At 42.9% G+C, this 25,471-nt stretch overlaps 1 long non-coding RNA gene across 3 annotated transcripts in view; it reads left to right on the forward strand.

Annotated features, from left to right (window-relative positions):
- The first annotated feature begins 39 nt into the window (after window positions 1-39).
- The window catches only part of LOC119626228 (uncharacterized), a 38,070-nt gene continuing 12,638 nt past the window's right edge, over window positions 40-25,471 (forward strand). The window contains exons 1-2 of one of the 3 annotated variants that reach the window (XR_005242389.2): window positions 40-406; window positions 23,785-23,875. This is a non-coding gene — a long non-coding RNA (uncharacterized lncRNA). Of the gene's footprint in view, window positions 23,876-25,471 lie in introns of all 3 variants that reach the window. The other 2 variants (XR_012090382.1, XR_012090381.1) reach the window with 2 other exon arrangements.

Here is a 25,471-nt window from a genome sequence, read left to right on the forward strand (position 1 = left end):
CAAACATCAGACGAAGGGGCGGGATCGCCAAAGGGACCCTCTTTGGAGGTCAGAGCTCGGCGGGGTGCGGCTAGTGGCGGAGCGCACTTCGAGGGTAGGGCTTTCCACTGTTGCCAGCGTGAACTCGGGTGCCCGGTGGATATCAGGGAAGAATCCCTGCCCCGGACCCCCAGATCTGTCTTGGCCGAGGTAGCGATCGTCTCTGCTGCCAAGAAGACTTTTAGCTTGTACCACTTTCCCTTCCATTTTTCCTGGGGTGCCTCTCACCGTCCATCTGCGCGTTCAGAAAGCTGGATTTCGGGGATGCTCAGTTCAGAAGAGAAATTTGCTGGGAATCAAGTCCTTCTTTTTGTTAGTCGGTAGTCGATGATGGGAGGTGTTCAAAATCATTTGATGTGGTGACAAGGTACGTTATTATTGCTAGATCATGTGCTCTAATCCATTGAGAGAGATAACTTCCGGCAAGTCTAGAACTTTCGGATTACTTACAAGCTTGAAGGAGAGAGTCTCCCTGGATTTGGAGACTTTTTTGAACTGTTGTGGCTAGACCCTGAACTTTATTTATTTATTTATTTATTTATTTATTTATTTTATTTGTTTGTTTATTGAGACAGAGTTTTGCTCTGTCGTCGAGGCTGGCGTGCAGTGGCGCGATCTCGTCTCACTGCAACCTCCGCCTCCCGGATTCAAGCGATTCTCCTTCCTGAGCCTCCCCAGTAACAGGGATTACAGGCGCCCGACACCATGCTCGGCTAATTTTTGTGTTTTTATTAGAGACGGGGTTTCACCATGTTTGCCAGGCTGGACTCGAACTCCTGATCTCAGGTGATCGGCCCACCTTCTCTTCCCAAAATGCTAGGATTTACAAGCGTGAGCCACCATGTCCGGCCTTAAGATTTAAATTTTATAATAATAATTATAACTTAGACTTGCCAAGAAAAATTTGTTGGCAATTATTTATGGATGTTTGAAAAACAAGAATTGTTTTTTTCGATTTCTGTATTTTAGCATTTAGTAAGCACACTGCGTGTTGGATGTTTTGTAAGCATGTGCATTGATTTTTGCTTCGAAGATAAGCAATTTGGGGAGATGGGTTTTAGCTTAAAAGATAAGGAATGTGGCCGGGCGCGGTGGCTCACGCCTGTAATCCCAACACTTTGGGAGGCCGAGGTGGGCAGATCACAATGTCAGGAGTTCGAGACCAGCCTGGCCAACATAGTGAAAACCTGTCTCTACTAAAAATACATAATTAGCTGGGCGTGGTGGCACGCCCCTGTAGTCCCAGCTACTCTGGAGGCTGAGGCAGAAGAAGCCCTTGAATCCGGAAGGCGGAGGTTGCAATGAGCCGAGATCTGCCATTGCACTCCAGCCGGGGTGACAGTGCCAATTTATTCATTTTTTAAAGAATATTTTTAAGAATTTTTTTTTTTTCGGCCAAGAGCAGTGGGTGGCTCACACCTGTAATCCCAGCACTTTGGGAGGCGGTGGTGGGTGGATCACCTGAGGTCAGGAGTTCGAAACCACCCTGACCAACATGGTGAAATCCTGTCTCTACTAAAAATACCAAAAAAAATTAGCCAGGCGTGGTGGTGCATGCCTGTAGTCTGAGCTACTTGGGAAGCTGAGGCAAGAGAATTGCTCGACCCCTGGAGGTGGAGATTGCAGTGAGCCGAGATCGCGCCACTGCACTCCAGCCTGGGCAACAGAGTGAGACTCCATCTCAAAAAAAAGAATGTTCTGGAGTCAAATTTAATATCGGTTTATGGTCTTATTTTTAGGTGCCTCAAATTTTTTAAAGTAATAAAAGTATTGAATGTGTAACATGAAAACTTTCTAATTGGAATTGACTAGCAGCAGATGTCTTCAAGAAAATTAGCATTGGTGGGAGAGTGGACCGAGAGGATTAGGCTGGAAATCATCTGCTAATGCACTAGTTTCGTGACCTTAGTCTGGCTGCTTCACTTGTTAGGTCCTCTGTTTTCTTACCTGTTAAATGAGTAAATTTGATTACATGATCACTAAGGTGCCTTCCACACTCAACTTATGCCGTATTCAAGAAGATTTTCAAAATCACTCTGTAACTATTACAATTGAATTCAGTTTTTAATTGTTGACCCTCCTAATCTGGTAAAGTGTCTCTAACATCCATTAATATAGTGCCTGGAAACTTGCACCACTCATTCTCTGATCTCTAGCACACAGGTCTGGAAAATCTGACTTCTTAAGAGCCCAGGTAAACTATACCCTTGCCTGCATGAATTTGTTACTCCTTGCATTACATTATACTCTCATGCACTGTTATTAGGCCTGGCACTAAATTTGTAGAGCCTGGGCAAGAGTGTGGCTATGGAGGTCCACACACCATCTGTCTAAATATTTAAAAAATAAATCAAGATAACAAACTATTCTATAAAATACATTCTATTCTACTTCCTTGACAGATACACTTTCATACGATCTGGAAGTCCATGTTTGAATTTAGAGTTCTCAGAGTCCCCAGACTGTCCCCATTCTCCTCCCATCCCCAACTTCATCACCTGCCACACCAAAAGGGGCTGTACATACACCCAACATGTCCAGGCATATGTCCACATCCCCCACCGCCTGCAAATGGTGATGTGCAATCAGCAGCTCACTCTGCCCTCAGATCTAGCCAGTCTAAAAGAGGAGTGCAGGCTCCAGGCAGGCATGGCCCCTGACCTCATGGGCTCCTCATCCTTTGTAGCAAGAGGAGGGCCAAGTAAACAGAGACCCCTTACCCAGGTCTAAAGACAGTACTTGTCTGTTATAAAACATACGCAACTATCTTATTTTCTGTCCTGTGTAATTAGCCATTCCCTTTCAACTAGATTATTCTTGTCAACTCTTAACTGGCGGAGATTTTCTACCACTATCACCAATTTCTTTTAGCATAATCTCATACAGGTTTTTCATTCTACAGCTAGAAAGCTCTTTTCAAGACCTTGGCCGGGTACAGTGGCTCATACCTCTAATCCCAGCACTTTGGGAGGCCGAGGCAGGCAGATCACCTGAGGTCAGGAGTTTGAGACCAGCCTGGCCAATGTGGTGAAACTTTGTCTCTACTAAAAATACAAAACTTAGCTGGGCATGGTGGCACGCCCTTGTAGTCCAGCTACTCGGGAGGCTGTGGTAGCAAATCGCTTGAATCTGGGAGACAGAGGTTGCAGCGAGCCGAGATCATGCCAGGGCACTCCAGCCTGGGCGACAGAGTGAGACTCCGTCTCAAAAAAAACGAAAAAAAGCCTGGGTCTGACCCCCTCTCTTGCCTTGCTTCAGACCTAAAGTCAATGGCTTTCATTGCTCTCAGGACAAAAAACAAAATCCTTAATGTGTTCTATAAGACCCTTCATGATCTAGCCCCTTCTTCATTCAAACTAAAAGATCTTTAATCTCCAGAATGTACAATGTTGTCTTTCAACATAGGAACATTGCATATGTGGTTCTCTCTACCTGATGTGCTTTTTCCTTTGGCTGTTGCCTATGTGATGATTTGGATAATGAATGTAAGGGAAGCAGATATCATGAATACCTTCTATATTTCTAACCAGCAAAACTTGGACAGTGGGGCCATTCCCTGAGCCAAGAAACACTGGAAGAGTGACAAGTTTCAGGTACTCTTGGACCTTGGACCTGTTGAACATGAAGTGCGTTTTCTCATCTCCATTCCTTTTTGCTTTTCGGTCGTTGGTGTTGTTGACTCACTGGTTATCTGTTGCTTCCTTTTCCATTTCATTCCCTGTAACGGTTCTACCAAAAGCATGCTACCCTACCTACCCTACACCCTGCTTCTCCACCCTTTTTTTTTTTTTTTTTGAGGTCGGGTCTCAGCTCTGTCATCCAGGCTAGAGTGCAGTGGCAGGCTCACAGCTCGCTATAGCCTTGACCTCCTGGGCTCAAGCATTCCCCCCACCTCAGCCTCCCGAGTAGCTGGGACTAGGGCATGCACCACCATACCCAGCTAATTTTTATATTTTTGTAGAGACAGGGCTTCGCCATGTTGTTGCCCATGCTGGTCGAGAACGCCTGGGCTCAAACACTCTGACCACCAGGGTCTCCCAAAGTGCTGGAATTAGAGACATGAACCAGCATGCCCGGCTGAAACTGGGTCTTTTATAAAGAACAGAAATTTATTTTCTCACAATTCTAGGGGCTGGGAGCCCAAGATCCCGGCACTGGCTGGTTCATTTGTTTGATATGGGCCACATCCTCCTGAGGGGAGGAACATATTGGCCTCACATGGTAGAAGGCAGAAGGTTAGCAGGCTGAAGGCTTCATGAGGCCTCTTTTATCTTATTTACTTATTTTGAGACAGAATCTTGTTCTGTCACCCAGGCTGGCGTGCAGTGGCGCAACTGCAGCCTCAACCTCGTGGACTAAAGTGATCCTACTACCTCAGCCTCCCAAGTAGCTAGGACTTCAGACACTCACCACAACTCGCAGCCAATTTTTGTTTATTTTTTGTAGAGATGGGGCCTCACTGTGTTACCCAGGCTGGTCACAGACTCTTGGGCTCAAGCGATGCGCTTGCCCATGAAGCCTCTTGTAATCCCATAAACCTCATTCACAAGAGAGCAACCCTTCTGGCCTAAACATCTCTTAAAGGCCCCACATCTTAATACCATTACATTGGCCATTAAGTTTCAACACCTGAATTTTGGAGGGGACACATTGAAACCGTAGCAATGGGTAAAAAATAATAAGTCAGAGTCAGGTTGAATGTGAGATAAGAGGAAGTGGAGGGGACTATAGAAAACTGGGAATGTGGTGTGTTTTCTGCAATATACATTTGTGCTTCTCAGCGCTCGCTGATCGTTCCCTTATGGAAATAGTGGGCCTACTTACTAAGTATGTAGACTTTTTAATGGGAAGTTTCCTAAACACCATGCAAGCCAAACAAAACATCTGTGAGTCAGATATAACCCACAGACGAGCAGGCTGACTTCTATCTAGAAAGGAGTAGCTTCGTTTTGTTAAGATAGTTTTGAGATTTTTGTTTGTTTTCATTCACAACCCTGCCTTTGTCCATTGCTGGAATAGACGCTAATCGAATATATTCAGACTTCCAGCCACAACAAATGTGTGTTAGCAGTTTTTAGAGCTGTCCTCTGTGTATTTAAGGAGAGCAAACTGGGGGAAAATAAAGTTGAAAATTGTAGTAGAGGGATCAGCCACCACTTAAAGGCTTCACTGAAGAGCCGTTAGCAGCCACACAGCAGAAAGCAAAAGGTAGAAAGAGTAAAAGGGGCCAAATGGAGTAAATAGAAACTATCCATAAATGTCTCTCCTGGGGTTAATTATGCTGCCAGAATTTTCATATGGAAGAACATCAGCTCATTTTGATACTTATTTTAAGAAAGGGATAGGAGGCCTGTAAAATGGGTATAAGGAGCCTTTTTCAATAATGTAAATCTCTGAAAAGAAAAGCTTAAGTTTTGTGGTTGTTAAAAAAAAAAAAAAAAATGGTTTGTGGTTCTAGTCAATTCTCCAGGAAGAGGAAGCTATTTTAGGTAAGAACTGGTAGGTAGAGAGTAAAATGTATTTATCCACACCTCGAAGCCTAGGTGTGGCAAAGAAATGTAAGGAAAAATGATAGACTCATAGAATGTCCGAATTGCAAATGCAGCCCAGTACCTAATTTGTTCATTTTCTTTACTATCCTTTACTTTCTTTTTGAACAGTGAATAACCTCCAGAGTAACCATTCTTGGCTTCATAGTTTGAGCCACACTGTCACACCACTTGTGGTTAAGAGGATACTGTTTACTGAGTGCCTTGTGTATCTCTTATGTTTGTGGGTGTTTTGCATCATCCCAATTCTACAAAGCTTTCCAGGGCATTTTTCAAAACTGAGCTGGAATTTCATGTTTATTCTGACTCTACACCAGTTTTCTTTCTAATATGTCCTATTTTGCAAGAGGAAGCAGAAGTCTAAAGCATCAGAATGTTAAATCCAGACATTGGTCAGGCCTCTTTAGAAGTTTAAGTTAATTAAAGTTTTATGTTCAGAAAATAGACATTCAAAAAAGATGCAGTGTTTCTTAGAGTGCTGGTAGATTCCAGCGCTTTTATCTCATAGAAAAGAACAGGTTTGAATGTGTCCCCAAAAGTTGTGTGTTCCCCAAAACTCATGGCTTAGAAACTGAATCTCTAATGCAACAGTGTTGAGCGGTGGGGCTTTAAGAGGTGATGAGGTCATGAGGGCTCTGCCCCATGAAAGAATTAATGCCATTATCAAAGAGTAGATTAGTTTTTACGGGAGTGGGTTCCTGATAACTGATAACCCACAGTTAGAAGAGTGCAGTTTTGTACAAATACCACACATGCGAGTACAGCCAACAAATTACAAAACTACGACTGTCACAAAGTTATTTCATAATTTTAATTTTGCAGATTCTGCTTTGAAAAGCTTGTCTGTATGATTTATGTACAGTGCCTTGAGGTAACAATATGATGATATCCTAATAATTTTGCCTCACATTCAGGTGCTGGCTCTTCTTGATTCCCCTCAAATTAATAACTACTTCTATACCATTAGCTTATACCAACAGCTAAGGACCCATCAAGGAAATAACCACTCTTTTGTTTAACTTTTAAAACTAACCCAATAAGTCTCTTTACATATAATGCCTATTCTAAGGAATTTTTTTTTTTTTTTTTTAGATGGAGTCTCACTCTGTCACCCAGGCTGGAGGGCAGTGGCGTGATCTTGGCTCACTGCAAGCTCCACCTCCCAGGTTCACGCCATTCTCCTGCCTCAGCCTCTTGAGTAGCTGGGACTACAGGTGCCTGCCACTACGCCTGGCTGATTTTTTGTATTTTTAGTAGAGACGGGGTTTCACCATGTTAGCCAGGATGGTCTCGATCTCCTGACCTCGTGATCCACCCACCTCGGCCTCCCAAAGTGCTGGGATTACAGGCGTGAACCACCGCGCCCGGCCTATTCTAAGGATTTTAATCCTAATCTTTTCCCTATTTAATCTGTATAATTCATCTCAATGGGTGGAAAATACTAAGTTCTAATGTCACTGGGAGTTTTCTGCTAGTGAAAGTGTAGAATAAGGAGAGACAAATCAGATACCAAGAAACCTTGAATATCAAGACCTGAAACCTGAAGTAAAGGTTTGCCAAATCCAGCTTTGACAACATAGATGGACAAGTACAAATGCAAGATAAAGGTGCTTTCTATTTGTTAAGTTCTTTTAACTTTAGGTGGGGTTTGTCCTGAAATCTTAATCTTGCCATCTGAGCTTACAAATACTGCCAGTATGCCTTACTCATCACTTTCATCTGTGTCAAATGTGTGAATAGTCTGGACACCCAGTTACTTTAGTTTCCTTACAGTAAACTGGCAGTACATGGCATAGATCCTGGAGGCACACAGTTTCTCTTAAAAGTTGTTTGATGGGCTGGGCGCAGTGGCTCACGCCTATAATCCCAGCACTTTGGGAGGCTGAGGCAGGTGGATCACCTGAGGCCAGGAGTTCGAGACCAGCCTGGCCAACATGGCGAAACCCTGTCTCTACTAAAAGTACAAAATAAGCTGGGCGTGATGGTGCATACCTGTAATCCCAGCTACTTGGGAGGCTAAGGCAGGAGAATGGCTAGAACCTGGAGGGCGGAGGTTGCAGTGAGCCTAGATCGCACCACAGCACTCCAGCCTGGGCAAAAGAGCAAGAATCCATCTCAAAAAAAAAAAAAGTTCACCTGATGATGCCAAGTGAAGTGATTCAATGGTTATAGGGAAAGAAACCTAAAATAATGCAGCACCAATATAAACTGCAGTATACAATTATAATATAGGTATTTGTGAATGAATAAATGTTTGGGGATTAAATACCTTTCTTTTTTTTGAAACAGGACCTTACTCTGTCACCCAGGCTGGAATGCAGTGGTGCGATCTCAGCTCACTGCAACCTCTGCCTCCTGGATTCAAGCAATTCTGTGTCTTAGCCTCCTGAGTAGCTAGGACTATAGGCACGCACCACCACACCCAGCTTATTTTTGTATTTTTTGTTGACAGGGTTTCGCCATGTTGGCCAGGCTGGTCTCGAACTCCTGACCTCCAGTGATTCGCCTGCTTCAGCCTCCCAAAATGCTGGGATTACAGGCGTGAGCCACAGTACCCAGCCTAAATACCATTTTTGACGTTCCAAATAGGGGTGTCAAACAGAAAAACCCAAATATGTTGGGGGAAATGATTTTTTTTTTGGAGGATATGAAAGGTAGTGTTATTTTTATTTCTATCAGCAAACTAATGTCTCTGACCACTTATGACAATTGAAAGCATAAGTCATATTTACATATATATTGCCTCTCTCCCCCATAATCTGTTATGTTTGTAGTAACATTGTAATAGTTTTTTGTTTGTGGTTTTTTGTTTGTTCGTTTGCTTGCTTTTGCTAGTCAATGACATTATTTTCTACAGTTTATTCCTTGGTATACTACCACTTATGCTAGAAGTTCTTCTGTCACCATCCATTTATGGATTCACTTCTTCAGTTTATTGTCAAGTTTATTAAATAGTCTGCTTTTGGCTAGGCACAGTGGCTCATGCCTGTAGTCCTAGCACTTTGGGAGGCCGAGGCAGGCGGATCACAAGGTTAGGAGTTTGAGACCAGCATGGCCAACATAGTGAAACCCCGTCTCTACTAAAAGTACAAAAAAACAATTAGCTGGGTGTGGCAGTGGGCACCTGTAATTTCAGCTACTCAGGAGGCTGAGGCAGGAGAATCCCTTGAACCCAGGAGGCAGAGGTTTCAGTGAGCTGAGATCAAGTCATTGCACTCCAGCCTGGGTGACAGTGCAAGACTCCATCTCAAAAAAAAAAAAAAAAAAAAAAAAAAAGTCTGCTTTTCTTATGTTCCACATATGTTAAGTGTTTAGTCAGTAAATGCTTAACACCTACCTGTTGCCAGGCACAAGGAAGACCCGGTCTCTGTCCTCATGGAGTTAACTTTAATCACAAGATCTGTTTCCAAATAATCTCTTGTTTAAGACTGTGTTGCTCTGTTGTTCAATACTGTGATCTCATTTATTACTGATGACAATCAAACAGTATTAAGTGTCTACAATGTGCCCAGCACTGTGTGACAATGTAATTAATAATATAATGAAATTAGTAGGCAAAGAACATGGGGAAAGACTTTCTAGGCTGAGGAACAAGCATTTGGAAAGAGATGGAGAGTAATGACACATTCAATGTGGTATTCTTTGTGAAAAGTTCATTGTGGTTCAAGGATAAAGGACACAAAGTGCCGTAAAAGGAGAGGGCTCCCTAAAATGGGTGAGAGCCAGATTGTGTAAAGTGTTGCCCTTGACAGCCTTGGCATGCTGAAGAGTCAGTAAATACCTTTTGTTAACTTAAGGACTTCAATGAGGAAAAGTGAAAAATGTTCATGTAACCATTTTCACTTCCTGCTAATTCCTCACAGGCTTCACCAGGTACTGCTTTCTAACTTCAGTTGGCCAGATCCACATGTCAGATCAGACCAATTTGCCTTTTAACTACCCATGTAATACTTAAACACTGTTGCCGTTATCACAGCTTTTCTTCAAACCAAATAATATTAGGGACAATTGAAATTTGGGAATTAGATTTACCTTTGCTGCTACTAAGTAATTGTCAGAATTTTAAATGTCATATTCATTTTACACAGCTAATCTCTTTAGCTTTCCTATGTGTATTCCTACTTATGATTACTTGTAATTCTCATCTGAAAGCATTAAAATATTTTGAAAGTAAGACAGTAAAATTGTGAAATACTTTGGTATTGGTTACAAAACAGTACTTAGGTACCTTGTTCCTGATTTTTCTGTATTTTTTAAAAATAAGGTCAGGCACAGTGGCAAATGCTTATATTACCAGGTACCCAGTAAGCTGAAGCAAGAGGATCACTTGAGCCCAACCTGGGCAGCATAGTGAAACCCCAGTCACCAATTAAAAACAAACAAACAACAACCAAAAAAAAGAGTATATTTTTTGAAGATATTTTACGACATATACAGAAGCAAACAAAGAGGGGGAGGAATTGTTTAAAATAATGTTAAGCAAAATAAAACCAAAGAAAATTTAAGTAATAGTTAATAGTTATTGTTACAGAAGAGATCAAGTTACTACCCCATTCTCGAAAAAGAAAATCTGCAAGTAGACAGTTTGCGGTGCTAGAGTAAGCTTTTCCTTAATTTCAGAAAGCCTGTATTAGGCATTTACTTTATGCCAAACCCCATTTTAGTGACTGGAAATATAAAATAAATGAAACACAGTCCCTGCTCTCAGTGGACTTGTTTTCTAGGGAATGTTAAGTAGAACCACCTGAAATTGCATTGTTTTTGTAGGCCAGCTATCGGTTCCACCTGACATATGTGTAAACAGAAATTCGCAATAATAAAGATATGACCAAGGTGCTACTGGCACTGACAAAATGCTTCATGCTGCCTAGAGCAGTCAGTGAAGGCTCCCCAGGGGAGATGATGTTTGAACCGAGTTTCGGAAGATGATTGGAGTTTGCCACGTGTTCATAGGAAGCAAGGACAATGAGGGCATTCCAGTAGCAGGAGACAGCATGCATAGAGTTGTTGAATGAAGAAAGAGCCTAGCGCACAAGGGGAACTGCAGAAGTTCAGACTGGTTGGAAGGCTGGAAATACTGTGAATGACAGGAGATGAGACTGGCGAGAAAACAGAGGTCAGATTGTGGAAGGTTGTCAAGCCAAAGAGTTTGATTTTGTTCTTGAGACTGATGAGATGTGTGTAATCCAGGAGCGTGCAAGACAATCTATAAGGGTTCAGAAAACACACTGATTCTATGTACAGTTACCTTTGTCTTAATTTTAAAATTTCAAATTGTGTAGGAGTTACAGTGTGTATAATTGTTATTATAGTACTGGATCAAAATAATTCATAAATAAATACAGACATAATATAGTGTATTACAGGTAAAATTGTGTACCTCAAAAATTCATGTTTAAGTTCTAACCCCCATTATCTCAAACTGTGACCTTATTTGGAAATACGATCATTGCAGATGTAATAGTTAGTGAGGTCAAGTTAAGAAGCAATAGGAGGCCAGGCATGGTGGCTCACACCTGTAATCCCAGCACTCTGGGGAGGCCAAGGTGGGTGGATCACCTGAGGTCAGGGGTTCAAGACCAACCTGGGCAACATGGTGAAACTCTGTCTCTACTAAAAATACAAAAATTAGACTGGACGTGGTAGCTCACACCTGTAATCCCAGCACTTTGGGAGGCCGAGGCAGACGGATCACCTGAGGTCAGGAGTTCGAGACCAGCCTGGCCAACATAGTGAAACCCTGTCTCTACTGAAAATACAAAAATTATTTTGTATTTTGGTGGCAGACACCTGTAATCCCAGCTACTCGGGAGGGTGAGGTGGGAGAATCGCTTAAAACTGGGAGGTGGAGTTTGCAGTGAGCCGATATCACACCACTACACTCCAGCTTAGGAGACAGAGCGAGACTCCGTCTCAAACAAACAAACAAACAAAAGTGAAAGAAAAAAAGAAGCAATAAGGTGGTCCCCCAATCCCTAATCCAGTATGACTCATGTCCTTCCAAGAACAGAAAATTTGAACACAGACACACAAACGGGAAGAATGCCTATGGCTTTTGAAGGTAAAGGCGGACATTGGGGTAATGCTTTTACAAGCCAAGGAACTCCAGAGGTAGCCAGCAAACTGTCAGAAGCAAGGGGAGGGTCCTGGGACATGTTCTCCTCACAGCCCTCAGAAGGATCAGTCCTGCTCACCTTGATCTTGGACTTGCAGCCTCCGGAACTGTGAGGCAAATGTCTGTTGTTTAAACTATCCAATTTGTGATACTTCGTTACAGCAGCCCTAGTAAATTGAGATACTTGATCAAAAACTTCAGGCAACACTGATGAGATGATGCAAAGGCTTTGAAGAGTTGGTTTATGTTTAAGGGTCCAAATTATGAATGTCCTATCTTTATACAGTCTCTGTATTCAAGAATTGACCTTAGGCTAGGTGCAGTAGTTTACGCCTGTATTCCCAATACTTTGGGATGCCAAGGCAGGAGGATTGCTTGAGGTCAGGAGTTTGAGATCAGCCCTCGTGTATTAGTCCATCCTCATGCTGCTTATAAAGACATCCCCAAGACTGGGTAATTTATAAAGAAAAAGAGGTTTAGTGGACTCTCAGTTCCATGTGGCTGGAGAGGCCTCACAATCATGGCGGAAGGTGAAAGGCACGTCTTAGGTGGCGGCAGACAAGAGAGAAATGAGAGCCAATCTAAAGGGGAAACCCCTTATGAAATCGTCAGATCTCGTGAGACTTATTCACCACTATGAGAACAGTGTGGGGAAACTACCCCCATGATTCAATTATCTCCCACCAGGTCCCTCCCACCACACATGGGAGTTCTGGGAGCTACAATTCAAGATGAGATTTGAGTGGGGACAAAGCCAAACCATATCACCTTTTCTCTACTAAAAATTAAAATTAAAAAATTAAGCTGGCATGATACTATATGTCTGTAGTTCTAGCTACTTGGGATGCCAAGGTGGGTGAATTGCTTGAGCCCCGGAAGTTGAGGCTGCAGCAAGTCATGATCATGCCACTGCACTCCAGCCTGCACAACAGAGCAAGGCCCTGTCTCAAGAAACAACAAAAAAATAATTTAACTTAAGGTGATGTCTTGACTGCTGTATTTATTCTACTTTGTAAAGCCATTATGGTGGGAAAACAATTTGTTTACATTTGTAGTATAGTTTATGTTAAAGGTTGAAGAAACTGGGAAATATTTTATCTTTAACTCAAAACAGGATGGTGATATGCAACAGTTTTAGGCAAAAAAAATTTGCATTTAAGAAAAAAAGTATCATTTAATCCCATTAGGCAGAAGTGGAGCCACAAGCAAAAACAGGGCTGGTTATGGACGTAGGTTTCCCTTTCTGTTCATATGTTGAAACCTAATTCCCAATGTGATGGGTTTTGGAGATGTGGTCTTTGGGAGGTAATAGGTCATGAGGGTGGAACCCTTGTGGATGGGATTAGTGCCATATAAGAAGAGTCCAGAGAGCTAGCTCACTCCCTTTCTGCCATGTAAGGATACAAGAAGTCGGCCTGGAAAAGAACCCTCACCAGAACCCTACACTGGCACTCTGATCTTGGACTTTCAGCCTCCGGAGCTGTGAGAAATACATTGTCTTTAAGTCATCCAGTTTATGGTACTTTGTTACACCAGCCCAAACTGACTGAAGATGGGGTCCTAGCAAGCAAAATCATAGCTGTGAAGACTTTAATAGTATCTCATCAGCATAGGGAGGGCTATAGGCAAAACATGCACTAGTCTAGCTACTTAATCTTCAAGTATTAAGGACAACCTGTCCTTTTTATACAAGTCATATATTAGACATGTGCCTAAGATTGCAAAACACTGTGATTGAGTTTTCAAGGCTAGGGATACACCTCAAACTCAGATGTACTTCTTTGGTGCCTATTTGTAAGTCAGCAAAATCCAGAATTCAACAATATGTTAATTAATGTATTAATACAAAAATATTTTTGTGCATTATATTTTCTGCATTTTAGATCTTTGTGTGCCGTGGAATATTTGATGATTTTTGGCTTAGGTTAAGTCAACCAAAGCATTTTGAAGTGCTGCTTTTTTTTTTAATTCACGTGTATTTGTGGGTTTTAGTTTTTGTTATTATTGTTGTTTGAGACAGGGTCTTACTCTGTCACACAGGCTGGAGTGCAGTGTCACAATCCGGCTCATTGCAGCCTCAACCTCCCAGGCTCGGGTCATCCTCCCACCTCAGCCTCCTAAGCAGCTGAGATTATAGGTGCCCACCACCATGCCCATCTCCTTTTTGTATTTTTAGTGGAGATGGAGTCTCACTATGTTGCCCAGGCTGGTCTTGAACTCCTGGGCTCAAGTGATCTGCCCTCCTCGACTTCCCAAAGTGCTAGGATTACAGGTGTGAGCCACCACACCAGGCCTAAATCCACATGTATTTGTAATAGTTTTGCCATTGTTTAGACAGGTAGTTTTTAGATTTTTTAAAGTAATAGAAGAAGCCTTTCTTCCAACTAAATCTTATGTAGAAGTCCAATATGCAGCAATTATATTAGGCAGTCATAGAGGACTGGCCATTTATAAAAAATATACCCTTGTTTTAAATCTTTGTTTCTTGTATTTAGTCTTGAAGTTCCATGTTTTATGACTACATGTTCTATGTTTATTTTATAGCGTGTTAGTAAAATGAAAGGAATTTACATGGATGGGGATGATAAAGATGCTACTGACCTATTATTATAGGGCCTATGCTTGGAGTTGCTTTTCAGTAATGGGATTGGATTTATAAGAATCCATCTATCAGGCTGGGTGCGGTGGCTGACGCCTGTAATCCTAGCATTTTGGGAGGCTGAGGCAGGCAGATCACGAGGTCAAGAGATCGAGACCATCCTGGCCAACATGGTGAAACCCCATCTCTACTAAAAATACAAAAATTAGCTGGCTATGGTGCCGCATGCCTGTAGTCCCAGCTACTCAGGAGGCTGAGGCAGGAGATTTGCTTGAATCCGGGAAGCAGAGGCTGTGGTGAGCTAAAAAAACAATCCATCTATCATCTGGCTGGGCATGATGGCTCACACCTGTAATCCCAGCACTTTGGGAGGCCAAGGAGGGAGGATCACGAGGTCAAGAGATCGAGACCATCCTGGCCAACATAATGAAACCCCGTCTCTAATAAAAATACAAAAATTAGATGGGCGTGGTGGTGGGCACCTGTAATCCCAGCTACTTGGGAGGCTGAGGCAGGAGAATCGTTTTCGCTAGCTGAGATCATGCCACTGCACTCCAGCCTGGGCAACAGAGTGAGACTTCGTCCCAGAAAAAAAAAAAAGAATCCATCTATCCTCTTTAATTTAGTCTCCTTTGTGGCCACACAGCAGTCTGTGTCCTGTACCCACTTGGTCAAGAATATGTGTACTACTCACAAGAATGTATTTCTCAGTAAGTGACTCCCCTCTCTCTCCTTTCACCACTGTTCTTTTAACAATTTTTGTTTGTGCACTATTCATTTAACTGTAACTTTGCCACCTTTGGACTCTAATAGACTCAAAACCTGTTTGTCCAGTTTAGTGTATGTTTGTTTTAGTCCCTCACCCATGACTTACAATCATATTACTGTAAGCTGATATTTGGAACTACATATACCTTTCATATGTTTATTTTTAAATTTTTTTTCTTTTTGCAAGTAGTTTCAGGATCTATATTTTGTTTGTTTGTTTTTGAGACCGAGTCTTGCTCTGTCGCCCAGGCCGGAGTGCAGTGGCATGATCTCAGCTCACTGCAACCTCTGCCTCCTAGGTTCAAGCGATTCTCCTGCCTCAGTCTCCCAAGTAGCTGGGATTACAGGCACCCGCCACCACACCTGGCTAATTTTTGTATTTTTAGTAGAGACGGGGTTTAACCATGTTGGCCAGGCTAGTCCCGAACTCCTGACTTCAGGTGATCTACCCGCCTTGGCCTCCCAAAGTGCTGGGATTACAGGCGTGAGCCACCGTACCCAGCCTATATATGTTTAAATTGTCATAAAAGCTAACACGCTTTGGGAGGCCGAGGCGGGTGGATCATGAGGTCAGGAGATTGAGACCATCCTGGCTAACATGGTGAAACCCCATCTCTACTAAAAATACAAAAATAATAATAATTTAGCCGGGCGAGGTGGCGGGCGCCTGTAGTCCCAGCCACTCGGGAGGCTGAGGCAGGAGAATGGTGTGAACCCAGGAGGCAGAACATGTAGTGAGCCAAGATCACACCACTGTACTCTGGCCTGGGAGACAGAGCGAGAATCCGTCTCAAAAAAAAAAAACAAAACATACCCAACACCATTTGGGGATGTTGGGGATAGCAGTGGAGTGTTTCAGAATTAGAGTTTTTGTATTTGTGGTATTCTCAGATGGCTCATTTTTCCAAGATCATGCTATGTCAAGTGGCTAGTCTGATAGCCCATAAGCCGTAGTTCAGGGACGTTTTTACCTTTTTCTAAAGGGTACATATAAAAAGATATAAAGAACAAACTATTCAGATAGTTTGGTATCAGTGAATCATTTCAATAAAAATATACTCTGAGTCTTCCTTCTTTTAGCAAATATTTATTGAGCTCCTACTATGTGCTAGCAGTCATTATGCTAAGTTTTAAGTATACAGTAGCAAACTAAATGAACATAATAATCCAGGCCTCATGGGATAAATTACAACAAAAAATTATATGCATAATACATTCATACATGTATAAAATCTTCATACCAATTACAAAGGAAATAAACAGGGCTCTACAGAGAGAGTTAAAGAAGCTACTCTAAATAAAACAGAAAAGGAATGAGAAATGAAAGGAATTCTAGAATTCCAGCATTCTAGCTGGGTGCTGTGGCATGCACCTGTAGCCCCAGCTACTCAGGAGTCTGAGGCAGGAGGACCCCACGATCCCAGGAGTTCAAGTCTAGCCTAGGCAACATAGTGAGACAGAGCGAGAATCCGTCTCAAAAAAAACAAAAAAAAACCCAACCAAAAGAAAAGAAATAAAAATAAAAACTGCGTTATAGGCTGCGCGCGGTGGCTCGCGCCTGTAATCTGAGCACTTTGGGAGGCCGAGGCGGGCGGATCACGAGGTCAGGAGACCGAAACCATCCTGGCTAACACGGTGAAACCCCGTCTCTACTAAAAATACAAAAAAACTAGCCGGGCGAGGTGGCGGGTGCCTGTAGTCCCAGCTACTCAGGAGGCTGAGGCAGGAGAATGGCGTGAACCGGGGAGGCAGAGCTTGCAGTGAGCTGAGATCCGGCCACTGCACTCCAGCCTGGGCGGCAGAGCGAGACTCCGTCTCAAAAAAAAAAAAAAAAAAAAGTACTTTAAAGAACAAGTGGAGGCCAAGTGTAATGGCTCATACCTGTAATCCCAGCACTTTGAGAGGCCGAGTCAGGTGGATCACCTGAGATTAGGAGTTTGAAACCAGCCTGGCCAACATGGTAAAACCCCATCTCTACTAAAAATACAAAAATTAGCTAGGCGTGGTGGTGGGTGCCTGTAATCCCAGCCACTCAGGAGGCTGAGGCAGGAGAATGCCTTGAGCCCAGGAGGGAGAGGTTGAGGTGAGCCGAGATCGCGCCACTGCACTCCAGCCTGGGCGACAGAGCAGGAATCTGTCTCGCAAAATAATAATAATAATAATAATAAAGTTTATATGGAGGAGGGAAAAGACCAAGAATAAGCAACGCAATACTGAAGAAGATTAACAAAGTTAGAGGATGGCACTGCCCAACTTCAAGGCTTTCTGGCTGGGCACGGTGGTTCACACCTATAATCCCAACACTTTGGGAGGCTGAGGCAGGTGGATCACCTGCGGTCAGGAGTTTGAGACCAGCCTGACCAACGTGGTGAAACCCTGCCTCTACTAAAAATTCAAAAATTAGATGGGCATGGTGGTAGGTGCCTGTAATCCCAGCTACTCAGGAGGCTGAGGCGGGAAAATTGCTTGAATCTGGGAGGCGGAGGTTGCAGTGAGCCGAAATCTCGCCACTGCACTCCAGCCTGGGCAACAGAATGAGACTCCATCTCAAAAAAAAAAAAAAAAAAAAAAAAAAAGACCTACTGTAAAGCTGCAGTAAGCGGGCGCCTGTAATCCCAGCTGCTCTGCAGGCTGAGGCAGAGAATTGCTTGAATCCGGTAGGCAGAGGTTGCAGTGAGCTGAGATCGCACCACTGCACTCTACCCTGGGCAACAGAGTGAGTCTCCATCTCAAAAAAAAAAAAAAAAGTCATATGTCTAGATATAAAATGCAATGCAAAAGCCTTAAAACACCTAAAAGATAAGACAGAATTAAATCCAGATGACCTAGGGTTTCACGATGACTTTTTAGGTATAACACCAAAGGCATGATACATGAAAGAAAGAACCAATAAGTCCAATAAGTTGGACTTCCTTAAAATTGAAAATTTGTGCTCTGGAAAAGACACTGTCGAGTGGATAAAAAGAGAAGCCACAGATTGGGAGAAAATATTTGTAAGACATATCCGATAAAAGACTGTTATCTAAAATAGACAATAAATTATTTGAGACAGAGTCTCGCTCTGTGGCCCAGGCTGGAGTGCAGTGGCGCGATCTCGGCTCACTGCAAGCTCTGCCTCCCAGGTTCACGTTATTGTCCTGCCTCAGCCTCCCGCATAGCTGGTACTACAGGCGCCCGCCACCACGCCCGACTACTTTTTTTGTGTTTTTAGTAGAGACGGGTTTCACCGTGTTAGCCAGGATGGTCTCAATATCCTGACCTCCTGATCCGCCCGCCTCGGCCTCCCAAAGTGCTGGGATTACAGTTGTGAGCCACCACGCCTTGCCGACAAAGAATTCTTAAAACTCATCAATAAGAAAATACCCAATTAAAAAACGTACCGGGCTGGGCCCGATGGCTCACGCCTGTAAGCCCAGTACTTTGGGAGCCCAAGGCTAGTGTATCATTGGAGCCCAGGAGTTTGAGACCAGCCTGGCCAGCATGGAGAACCCCCCGTCTCTACTAAAAATACAAAAATTAGCCAGGCATGGTGGCGTGTCACTGTAGTCCCAGCTACTCACTTGAGAGGCTTAGGTGGGAGGATCACTTGAGCCCGGGAGGCGGAGGCTGCAGTGAGCTGAGACCACACCACTGCACTTCAGCCTGAGCAACAGTGAGACCCCATCTCAAAAAAAAGAAAAAAAAAAGGACCAAACACCTTGAAAGACATCACACTGAAGAAGATATTCAGGTGAGAAATAAGCATATGAAAAGATGCTTCATGTGCAGGATCTGAATTTTTTTCTAAGAAGGAAAGAAAAAGATGCTGCGCATCGTATGTCATCAGTGAAATGCAAACACAATAATACCTCACCAAAACCTATGATGAGGATGATATGTTTGTTTGTTTACTTGTTTGTTTGTTTTTGAGATGGAGTCTCGCTCTGTCACCCAGGCTGGAGTGCAGTGGCACAATCTTGGCTCACTGCAACCTCTGCCTGCCAGGTTCAAACAATTCTTCTGCCTCAGGCTCCCAAGTAGCTGGGACTACAGGTGTGTGCCACCATGCCCAGCTAATTTTTTTTTGTATTTTTAGTAGAGACGGGGTTTCACCATGCTGGCCAGGCTGGTCTCGAACTCCTGACCTTGTGATCCGCCTGCCTCAGCCTCCCAAAGTGCTGGGATTACAGGCGTGAGCCACCATGCCTGTCCCGATATGTTTTTTAAAGACAGAATCTCATTCTGTTGCCAAGGCTGAAGTACAGTGGTATGATCATAGCTCACTGCAGTCTCAACCTCCTGGCCTCAAGCAGTCCTCCCACTTCGGCCTTGCAAAGTGTTGAGATTACAGGTGTGAGTCACAGTGCCCATCCTACACACCTATTAGAATGACCAAAATCCAGAACACTGGCAACATCAAATGCTGGAGAGGATGTGTAGCAACAGGAACTCTCATTCGTTGCTAGTGGGAATGTAAGATGGAAGACTACTTTGTAAGGCAGTTTGGCAGTTTATTAAAAAATGAAACAGGCCAGGCACAGTGGCTCATGCCTGTAATCCCAGATCACGCCAGTGCACTCCAACCTGAGCGACAGAGTGAGACTCCATCTCAAAAAAATAAAAATAAAAATAAATAAAAAATGAAACATACTCTTACCTCATGATCTAGCAATCACGCTCCTCAGTATTTAACAAGGAAGGCATTTACCAAAGGAGTTGAAAGCTTATGTCCACATAAAAGCCCACACATCGTTTTTGTTGTTTTTTGGGTTTTTGTTTGTTTTTTGGGACAGGGTCTCATTCTGTCACCCAGACTGAAGTGCAACGGTGCAATTATAGCTCATTGCAGTCTCAAACTCCAGGACTCAGGTGATTCTCCTACCTCAGCCTCCTGAGTAGTTAGGATTATAGGCATGTGCTACCACACCAGGCCGGAAACTTCTATTAGATATCCTTTTGTAGCTATTGAGTTTTAAGTTGTATGAATGCATTGCATTGCATTTCAAATTTAAAATACAATTTTAAAAATAAGAATGTTAACTAGATAATTATGTAATAACTTAAAGACTTTGCCTGCCAGAATTTTAGTAAAATGTATTTATTTGGTTTTCAATCATTTTAAAAATTCTTCATTTCTTGAAGATTTATCTAATTTCTCTACCAAGTGTACACAGTAATAACAGCAACAAGAAAATTACCATCAGGGAGACATCAAAGCAGTATAATGAAACTAGTTTAGCAAGAAGGGGTGCAAATAAGAAACAAATACTCAGAGGATCTCAGCTTTTTATTTAAAAAAAATTGAAAGATTAGTACAATGAACATGCATATTAGATTTTATGAATTAAATATGTTACAGGACCATTTTGGAGAGAATTATGTATCTCATGGTGGGGATTCCTGGGGAATCTTTAATGAAGGATAAACTCCAAGGGCCAGAAAAGGTGTTCACCACACTTTTTCTCCTACCCTTTGCCCCACACAATCCCTTACTTACAGAGGAACTGCCCTTATTCAGGAGCTGTGCTTGCTTATTCAGCTCCTTATTCAGGAGCTGTTCGCTGTTCTTGCTAGCCTACGTCCCAAAGAAGACCCAAAAAATACACCGTTTTTTCTTAAAAACATTCTTCACACTTGGTCTGATGATTTTTACTTGTTAAATGTAATCCGTTGTCCGGGCGCAGTGGCTCACACCTGTAATCCTAGCACTTTGGGAGGCCGAGGCAGGTGGATCACCTGAGGTCAGGAGTTCAAGACCAGCCTGGCCAAATGGCGAAACACAGTCTCTGTTAAAAATACAAAAGTTAGCTGGGTGTGGTGGCAGGCGCCTATAATCCCAGCTACTTGGGAGGCTGAGGCAGGAGAATCGCTAGAACCCAGGAGGCAGAGGTTGCAGCAAGCCAAGATTACGCCATTGCACTCCAGCCTGGGTCAAAGAGCGAAACTCTGTCTTAAAAAAAAAAAAAAATGCAATCCATTGAAAACTTTTTCTTCTAAGTTATTTCTAATTAATTCAGTATAAGTATAAAATTGAATTCAATTGTTTCAATAATAGTATATACAGAATTCTAAATTATAACTCCATCAGTTTCTTTAAAGCTTTTTGGTTTAACCTTTTCACAATATTTGGTCTCTACTTCCATTGCTATGCAATTTGCTGAGGCAAGATATCTCTCTGGAGTGGAGTAGTGCAGTCACAGCTCACTGCCCCCTCGACATCCTGGGCCCGAGTGACCATCTCACCTCAACCTCTCGAGTAGCTGGGACCACAGGTGCGCACCACCATGACCAGCTAATTTTCTCTATTTTTTGTAGAAATAGGGTCTTGCTTTGTTGCCTAGGCTGGTCTCAAACTCCTGGGCTCAAGCAATCCTTCCACCTTGGCCTCCCAAAGTGCTGGGATTGCAGGTGTGAGCCCCCACACCTGGCCTGTTTGTTTTTTCAATCCCATGATTTACCTTTCTGTGTCACCTATGCCTGAGACTTGGTAACCATCTCTTCACATACTTACAGTTAATTGTTCATCATTCATCACACCTGGATGTCTTGCATTTGACTGAACTTGCCCAGTTCTTTTCACAATTTCCCATAGGTCTAATTTCACAAACCTTTAATCAGTTGCTGTTCTCTGAATACTGTCCAAGTTTTTTCTCTTTATATAGTATGACATGTAAAATTAAATATAGTTTGTTCCAACTGAAGCCTGCCCAGTGCCAAATAAAGCAAAAATAATTGCTTCCCTCCTTTTTCATGCATATGCCTTAATACAATCCTAGGAAATATTTGTCTCTTATTTCAACTCATCTAACTTAACACCAACCATAATTGTTGGCTCTCTGTTGGCTGTTTCATCTACAGCTGCCTTTCCAGTATTTCCACATGCTTGCTGCAATTCAGTAGCATGTTAAAAGTTACATGTTACATTTCTAAGAGGATTTCTTTCACACATTTTTTTATTTAAAAATTGCCCCATGAACAACATGAATGTAGTGTTTGGGGCCTCAAGAACTAAGGCTTGAACAATTCCAAGTACTTTTGTGGTGGGACCTGGAAAGACGGATTTAGATGGAGAGGTGCCGGGAGAGACTGCTAAAAACTGGAGGAAGATGGCTGCCTTTGGTTTTCTCTTTCTTTTTGTTTTTTGAGACAGACTTTCGCTCTTGTGGCCCAGGCTGGAGTGCAGTGGTATGATCTCGGCTCACTGCAACTTCCATCTCCCAGGCAAGCGATTCTCCTGCCTCAGCCTCCAGAGTAGCTGGGACTACAGCCGCCTGCCACCACGCCCAGCTAACCATGCATTTTTAGTAGAGACAGGGTTTCACCATGTTGGCCAGGCTGGTCTCAAACTCTCGACTTTGGGTAATCTGCCCGCCTTGGTCTCCCCGAGTGGTGGGATTACAGGTGTGAGCCACCGTGCCTGACCAACTGCCTTTGTTTTCTCCTGTCACAGTTCTTTGGTTGTAAGCAAGGGAAACCAATTTCAGCTAACGTAAGCAGAGGGGAATTTGTTGGAACTATATCAGAGGATTTTTCAGTTTACTGGAGAATCATGCTCAGAAACTGCAAACACCAAGAATGCTCCCAAAAGTAGGAATCTCAGCCATAGTTTATAAAAGAAGAGAGCCGGGTGTGGTGGTTCACGACTATATCTCAGTGCTTTGGGAGGCTGGAAGTGGGAGGATTGCTTGAGGCCAAGGGTTGAACATCAGCCTGGGCAACATAGTGAAACCCTGTCTCTACGAAAAATAAGTTTAAAAAATAAGCCAGGCACAATGGCACGCTCCTGTAATCCTAGCTACTCAGGAGGCTGAGAGAGGATTGCTTGAGCCCAGGAGTTCAAGGCTGCAGTGAGTTATGACTGCACCACTGTACTCCAGCCTGGGCATCAGTGTGAGACCTTGTCTCTTAAAAAAAAAAATCATAGTGTCCATCTTTGGGGACTCTTCCTTGGTTCTTCCCCAGTTTCAAGTTCTAAACAACCCTGGACACTGGATGTGAGGCACTGTGGGGGATTCTAAGAGTAAAAATACACAACCAGTACCCTTCAGGATGTTACAATCTAGGAAGGAGAGAAAGATGCACGAATAATGAAATATAAACCCAAGTGTTAAATATGCTCTAAGAAAAGTAAAATGGGGCCAGGCACACAGGCTCACACCTGTAATCCCAGCACCTTGGGAGACTGAAGCAGGAGGATCACTTGAGCCTAGGAGTTTGAGACCAGCCTGGAAAACATGGTGAGACCATCCTGGAAAACATAGTGAGACCCCGTCTCTAGTTAGAAAAAAATAATAATAATAATAATAATAATAATAATTTTAAAAAAATAAAGTAAACCGGGCTTAACGGCGTGAGCCTGTTGTCCCAGCTACTTGGGAGGCTGAGGCAGGAGAATTGCTTGAACCCGGAAGGTGGAGGTTGCAGTGAGCCGAGATGGTGCCACTGCACTCCAGCCTGACAACAGAGTGAGACTCCGTCTCAAAAAGAAAAAAAAGAAAAAGTAAAATGTTCTAAAAGCCAAGTTCCCAATTGTCTCCTGGTTGCAGAGAAATAGATGTTCCCAGTAACTGTCATGGTAACTACGGTTGCCATAAGGTGCATTTAGACTAGCTTTAACAACCTCTCAATTATTTTTTCATTGAACTTCTTCACTCAGATACTACAGTATTTCCAGACAGGTAAGTCCCCTAAGCTATGTAAAAGTCCCCTTAGTGCTTGTTTTATCTTCACCCTAGGAAATCTCACATTCAGAGGATACCTCATCAGCATCATCTGCTCAGATGTCCTCTTGCTCAGCACTTGCAACATTAGTGAAATAACACATTGGTATGTCACTTTTTTGTTTCTTTTCTTTTTTTTTTTTTTTGAAACGGGGTTTGGCTCTTGTTGCCCAGGCTGGAGGGCAATGGCGTGATCTCACTGCAACCTCCACTTCCTGGGTTCAAGCAATTCTCCTGCCTCAGCCTCCCAGGTAGCTGGAATTACAGATGTGTGCCACCACGTCCTACTAATTTTGTATTTCTTTACTAGTGATGGGGTTTCACCATGTTGGTCAGGCTGGTCTTGAACTCCTGACCTCAAGTAGATCCACCTACCTCGGCCTCCCAAAGTGCCAGAATTACAGGCATCAGCCACCATGCCCAGCACCCCCCACTTTTTTTTTTTTTTTTTTTTCTGTCTTTAGCAGAGACGAGGCCTTGCTATGTTGCTCAGGCTGGTCTTGAACTCCTGAATTCCTGAGCTCTCACCTTAGCCTCCAAAAGTGCTGGGATTACAGGCCTCAGCTACCATGCCTGTCCACATTTTGTTTTTTTGTTTTGTTTTGTTTTGGGTATGTCACATTTTGATATTGGATGATCCAAAATAATTTATCTTGGTATGCAAGATGTTCAAGGAACAAACAAACAAAAATAAACAAGCATCTATAATAAGGTACCAAAGTTTTGAATTATTTATCTGTGTATATGTATGTATACACACACAGACTATTATGAGGCATTTTAGAAATCACTTTCTCACATGCATTCCAATATAATTTCCTGAGAAAGGAGTTTCATGCAGGGAATTATACATAAACCACAACCTATTTTTATGGCCATTTCGAATTACTTTTGTATTTCAAATTCACTTTTTAAAGCTTCACCCACGGGGCAGGAGGACTGCTCAAGCCCAGGGATTCAGGACAGCAGAGAGGTGTGACCATGCCACTGCACTCAAGCATGGGCAACAAAGCGAGACCCCCATCTCTAAAAAATTTAATAAATAAAGGAAACTTCACTCATGCCCACAGAAGAGAAAATTGTGAATGAGTGCATCAACATCTACAGTACGCAAAAACAGTAGCTCTGAACAGTGTTAGTAGGGTCCTAACAGTTACGATAGCCCAGTGAAAACTCTCAAAGGAAAGTGAAAATCTTCCTTATGTTAATAACATGGAGGGACTCTACCAATTTTATGTTTTTAACAATAAATTTTATGCCTTTTCAGATAATGTGTACTTGTTTTATTGGTATTGTGAGTAAAGGTTGGGGGAGAAATCATAATATTTAAAAATTAGATATGCTACATTTTGGCGATTCTTACATAACTGATTTCACTATTGTTGAATTCTTAACGTTAAGTGAACATGTTTTTGTTTTTGTTTTTTGTTTTGTTTGACAGACAAGGTCTCACTCTATCATCCTGGTTGAAGTGCAGTGGTGTGAACACGGCTCACTGCAGCCTCAGCTTCCTGGGCTTAAGTGATCCTCCCCTAACACCTCAGCTTCCCGAGTAGCTGGGACTACAGGTGTATGCCACCATGCCCCGCTAATTTTTTTTATGTGTTATAGAGGCAGTGTCTCGCTTGTTGCCTAGGCAGATCTGGAACTCCTGGGCTTAAGTGATCCTCCCACCTTGGCCTCCCATAGAGTTGGGATTATA

The sequence above is a fragment of the Chlorocebus sabaeus genome, chromosome 21, assembly GCF_047675955.1.
Source record: "Chlorocebus sabaeus isolate Y175 chromosome 21, mChlSab1.0.hap1, whole genome shotgun sequence".
In the NCBI taxonomy this organism is placed as follows: domain Eukaryota; kingdom Metazoa; phylum Chordata; class Mammalia; order Primates; family Cercopithecidae; genus Chlorocebus; species Chlorocebus sabaeus.